At 37.7% G+C, this 6000-nt stretch overlaps 2 long non-coding RNA genes across 2 annotated transcripts in view; both read left to right on the top strand.

Annotated features, from left to right (window-relative positions):
* LOC117658991 (uncharacterized) overlaps positions 1-4583 on the top strand; it is a 10167-nt gene extending 5584 nt beyond the window's left edge. Inside the window, exon 2 of the long non-coding RNA XR_004589370.3 lies at positions 4440-4583. This is a non-coding gene — a long non-coding RNA (uncharacterized LOC117658991). The remainder of the gene's footprint in view (positions 1-4439) is intronic.
* Positions 1-6000, top strand: part of LOC148112743 (uncharacterized) — a 40539-nt gene that overhangs the window by 14548 nt on the left and 19991 nt on the right. The gene's annotated exons all lie outside the window — the stretch shown is intronic.

The raw sequence follows: 6000 nt of genomic DNA, 5'->3' as shown, positions 1-6000 counted from the left end.
GAGAGAGGGAGATAGAGATGATAGATCGATAGAGAGAGAGATAGAGAGATAGAGATAGAGAGATAGATGATAGATAGGTCGATAGAGAGATAGGTAGAGAGAGAAAGGGAGATAGGGAGTTAGAAAGAGAGAAAGAGGGAGATAGGGAGATAGATAGATAGATAGATAGATAGATAGAGATGATAGATAGATCGAGAGAGAGAGAAAGAGGGAGTTAGAGAGAGAGAGGGAGAGATGATAGATTGATAGATTGATAGAGAGAGCGAGAGAGAGAGAGAGAGATGATAGATGATAGATCGATAGATCGATAGAGAGGGAGTTAGAGAGAGAGAGAGAGAGAGGGAGATAGATAGATCGATAGATAGATAGATAGATAGATAGATAGATAGATAGATAGATAGACAGACAGATAGATAGATAGATAAAGATGATAGATAGATCGAGAGAGAGAGAGAGAGAGAGACAGCATCTGCAATTATCTGATTTACAACTCTAAATGCGACAATTGAGATGTCCAGAATTTATATCCTAAATTCTAAATGCACCTCCAGCATCCAGACAATGGCCAATTCAGTTCTTTGGAAACGTTCGTTCCTTGAGGTAGCCGATAGACATGGAGTAGAATTTTGTTGCCGTTGTTGCATTGACCTTAATTTTTTAGATTTTAATCTATCTATATACCTATATTTGAGGCAGCCTTTCCTTGGCCGATGGATACTCCGCAGGGCTCTTATTTTGAGATCCAGAGAGGTGAGGTGAATTCCCTTAAGCCTGCCGTTTCTTTGAAAAGCAGGTAACCCACTTAGGAGAGCCGCTGCAAACTTTTGACATCTGTGCCAAGGCCCAGGCTTATTAGATAAACCCCAAAGCTAATCCTTAAGTCAAGTGAGCTGCCAAGAAGCATTTCGGAGAGGCCAACCAAACCTGGATTTTCACTTTGGCACCAGGTGAAAAAAACAACAACACAACCCTGCAAATCTTTTTCTTGGACAGCGTGAAATATATCTCAATTAAATTACAACACCTTTGGGGTGGATGTCTGGGCGCGTCTTCGAAAATCTTCATTGCCCAAATAGGCAATGATGTATCTCAGATTAGCTGGATTTGATTTGATAGGTTTGCTAGATTGTCTGTGCCACCCATGGGTTGATTTATTTTTTTAAAAAAAGTTTTTTATTTTTATTTCTCATAAACACATTTACATGTACAGTCATTTATCCATCATTTTTCATTCATCTTATCTTTTAACTTTCATTTTTGATTTTTACTTTTTCGGGGCTGCTCTTTTACCCTTTACCTTTACTCCAACATTTCTTCTTCTCCTCCCCTTCTCTTCCTTCCTCTTTCTCCTCCTACTTCCTTTATTCTTCCTCTCCTTCTCTTTCCTACTTCCCTTTCTCTTCCCCCACTCCTCTCTTCTTCGCCCCTTCTAACCTTCTTCTCTGCTCCTCTTTCCCCTCCCTTTTCTTCCTCTCCTTTTCCCTTTCTACTCCTCCTCCCCTTCTCTTCCTTCCTCTTTCTCCTCCTGCTTCCTTCATTCTTCCTCTCCTTCTCTTTCCTACTTTCCTTTCTCTTCCCCCACTCCTCTCTTCTTCCCCCCTTCTAACCTTCTCTTCTGCTCCTCTTTCTCCTCCCTTTTGTTCCTCTCCTTTTCCCTTTCTTCTTTCTCCTCTCCTCTCCTCTCCTCTCCTCTCCCCTCCTCTCCCTTCCTCCCTCTCTACTCCTTCCCTTCTCTCCTGTTGTTTCCCTTTTCAGTTCAATCTAAAATGGTATTTGAGCAGCCCCGATTTTCTAATGATCTTTATTCTCATTTCAATTTCTTCTTCCATTCTTATTTATTTTTATTTCATCGTTTGCATACATGGGTTGATTTATTGACATTTTATCTATTTTAAAATCAGTTTTAAATTTCAATTGTGTCTACATTTTTTATGCTGCCGTCTCCCCCTTACAAACGTGACTTTAGGGCAGCTTCCAAGTTATAAAACAATGAAACAAATAATTCTTTCTCTCATAAACTGGATTCCTTTAAAAATATGATTGATGGTTCTCTTAGTGTTCTCTAATCGATCCTTTTTTAATTATGGTTTACATATCTGTTGGGTTCTTTGGGCGTCCAGCAAATAATGAAAATAAGGGAAGCATGAAAAACTACAGAGATTCAAGAGATTTTTTAAAAAATATTATGTAGTAATTTAAATGCAGTATAGTTCGTTTATTAAATAAGAGGCGTCATTACAATATTGCACTATATTTTGAAACGGCGTTTGAACGTGATGAATAATATTGAAGATTATTGGTCCCTTCTGAAGTCAGACCTTCTGGGGCAGCCAAAATGCAGTTCTTCCTCCTTGTTGTCTTTTACTCAGGAGTAAACCTTGCAAAATTCAACAGGCTTTTTCTTCGCAGCTAAGAATATTGCAGAGATCTCTGCAAGCTGGTTTACCTCGGAGGAAGCTGAAGGAATCCTGTGGGATTTCTTTTTTTGAGTAAACACGCATCATCAGGAACATGCACGACAAACACGCCCTGGGGTGGTTGTGTTTGTGTGCCAAAGTGAAAAGCGACAATTTTCTCTCTGCATGCAAAATTCCCTCCAACCTTTTTGGGTTTTTTTGTTTTTTTCCAAGTGGGCTGGGAAATTTTGTTTTAATTTGAGTGGCAGCCCATCTCAAAGCTTGGACGGAGCCAGGATTTCCCCCCCCCCCTTTTTTTTGCAAGTATTCTAAAACGTCTGTATACGTGGAATTAAAAAAACAACAACACAAAACCCACGAGATTCACAGAATTGAACCTGAAGATGCCTCTGTAAACAAGTGCGCCTTTGTGAGTTTTTAGCTCTTGATTCCTGCAGCTTGTGCAATGCCACATGATGGAAAGGCTAAAAGCTTTTTTTTGGTGTGTGCATGAGTCCAAACCTCTGTAGGAGGGTCTGTGTGAGGAACCCAAAAGGGTCCTGGGTGGATTCTTTTTTTTTTTAATCAAGTTTTTTTTAAAATTTATACATATCATTGTGTGAATGGTGCGATGTTTGAGTATCATACATTTCAATACATATAAACATATTCCTAATTATTACATTCCATTTTCCTTATTTCATATTATTTACTCCTACCTTTTGCTCCAAATTTTATTTTTCATATAAATATTAACGAGCGTGCAATAACATCTAACCTGATGTGCTTTAGCATCTGTATTATCTTCCGTTATAGTTTCAAGACTATAACCCTTAAAAAAGAAAGAAGAAATACGAAATGGTCTGTCTGTTTTCTTTTCTCCTGTATACCGTATTTCACCCATTTTTACAACATCCCTCTCCTTTCCTCTTCTTTCTCCTCCCTTTCTTCTCTACTCCCCTCTCCTTCTCTCTCCTTCCTTCTCCTCTCCTTCCCTTTCTCCTTCTAGGGGCTTATGACGGAAAATCCCGGCCGACCAAAAAAATGGCTTTATAATTGATTTTGCAGCAGGATTTTGCTCTAGGGGGCAATGGTGCAACCGTTGCCATCCAGAATAACAGAATAATAACAACAGAATAACAACAGAATAACCGAACAACAGAAGGGACCTTAGAGGTCTTCTAGTCCAACCCCCTTTCTCAACCAGAAGGCCCTATACCAGGGTCTCCTTCCTGAAACTGGAAGAATGAAATTAATTAATTGTAACCGGAAACCAAAGAAGATGGCAGGATATAGGGTTGGCTGCTTGGGAAGCAAGGAAAAGAGGAGCAGATCTGATTGGTAATTGGATGGGGTACCATCAGGCGATGCCAGCATGGTTGGATAAAATGGCGGTGACCAACCACTTCTGTAGGCAGCAATTCTTGCTAACAAAATTAGATGTGTACTGTAGCACAGTGTTTCTTAAGCTTGGCGAGTTTGAGACATGCGGACTTCAACTCCCAGAATTCCCCAGTTAGCTACGCTCTTATAGAATAAGGAGGCGATATTTGATTTTTGACATTGCACTTCAGCACGGGGCACCAAAATTTGACACGTCCAATAGACACCAAGTTGAAGAAAGATGCCCTAAAATGCAAAGTGTTTTTTTTTTTTAAATCTTATAAATTATTTGTTTTGAGGCATAATTTGCCATATTTTGAGTTCGGTCCACATGCAGAGGGAGAAAAAGAAAATTATAAAAATAGACTCTGTTTTAGAATACAGTAATATTCACTCAACCCAAAATGCAGTGAATATAAATGGGAACAATCTTATTTTATTAAGACTATCTTTATTTATATTATAAATATTAAAGTTTATATCGAACTTTAATAAATTTGTATGCAACTGGCTCCTAGCAACTCTGGGCGGTTAATAACTTAGTTAATACTAAACCCTTGCTTGCTTTTCCCAGTCGAATTAATGCCCACCTGAATGGGCATCAGCTCACCTTGTGGCAGGGAGTTCCACAGATTAATCCTGTCTTTTGCTCCACTCCAGATTCAGCCCTCCCAAGCTGGTGTCTTCCTGGTGTGCTGGATTAGAGGCGCCCACCATCCACTGAAGAGGTTAAGGGTCACCCTTAAATGTGCCCGAAAACCCCCACTTTGCTTCTAAATATATTTGATGGATTCTCCCCCAGAATTCAATCTCCTCTTTATCTCTTCCCTTCTTGGAAAGTCATCTCCAGAATCCCACCTTGTCCAGGAGGATGCAAAAGGTCCTATATTTTTGTAAACATGTCGTCTTTTGATTGCTGGGGGAATATATATGTAAGCCAAACAGAGAGAAAACCCCACTCGCTTCTAGCCCTGATAATGTTACCTAGCTGGGTCATAAAAGGTCTGCAAGAAAATCACCAAGCTCAGAGAGCACCAAGAACCCAAAAGTTCAACCCTGAGCTACAAATATTAGGAAGCTAGATAGCTGGGTGGATGGATGGATGGATGGATGGATGGATGAGTAAATAGATTGATAGACCATAGATAGATAGATAGATAGATAGATAGATAGATAGATAGATAGATAGATAGAATGATACAGACAGATATAGACAGACGGACAATAGACAGACAGACAGACACAGATAGAGACAGTGAGTGGATGGATGGATGGATGACTGGACAAATAGATGATAGATAGTAGATGATAGATAGATATGGAATAGATGATGGATGGATGAAGAGATAGATGATAGATAGATGGATGGATGGATGGATGAGTAAATAGATTGATAGACCATAGATAGATAGATAGATGATAGATGGATAGATAGTAGGGGGGAATGAGTGGACAAATAGATGATAGATAGTAGATGATAGATAAAGAATAGATAGATAATAGATACATGATACAGAATAGATAGATAGATAGATAGATAGATAGATAGATAGATAGATAGATAGATAGATAGATAGATAGATAGATAGATAGATAATAGATAGATGATGGATGATGGATGGATGGATGAGTAGATAAATAGATTGATAGACCATAGATAGATACCTAGATGATAGATATTGTAGATAGATAGATAGATAGATAGATAGATAGATAGATCTGGATGGATACAGATGATATGATAGATATAAATGATAGATGGATAGATAGATAGATAGATAGATAGATAGATAGATATAGATAATTATATAGAGATAGATGATAAATAGATAGATAGATAGATAGATAGATAGATAGATAGATAGATAATGGATGGATGGATGAGTAGATAAATAGATTGATAGACCATAGATAGATACCTAGATGATAGATACTGTAGATAGATAGATAGATAGATAATAGATAAATAGATAGATAGATAGATAGATAGATAGATAGATAGATAGATAGATAGATAATGGATGGATGGATGAGTAGATAAATAGATTGATAGACCATAGATAGATACCTAGATGATAGATACTGTAGATAGATAGATAGATAGATAATAGATAAATAGATAGATAGATAGATAGATATAGATAATTATATAGAGATAGATGATAAAGATAAATAGATAGATAGATATAAATAATTATATAGAGATAGATGATAAATAGAT

The sequence above is a fragment of the Pantherophis guttatus genome, chromosome 7 (genome assembly GCF_059756535.1).
Source record: "Pantherophis guttatus breed Tessera chromosome 7, ASM5975653v1, whole genome shotgun sequence".
Classification (NCBI taxonomy): Eukaryota; Metazoa; Chordata; class Lepidosauria; order Squamata; family Colubridae; genus Pantherophis; species Pantherophis guttatus.
Note: the sequence above shows the minus strand (reverse complement) of the source record. Positions and strands in the feature narration are given on the sequence as shown.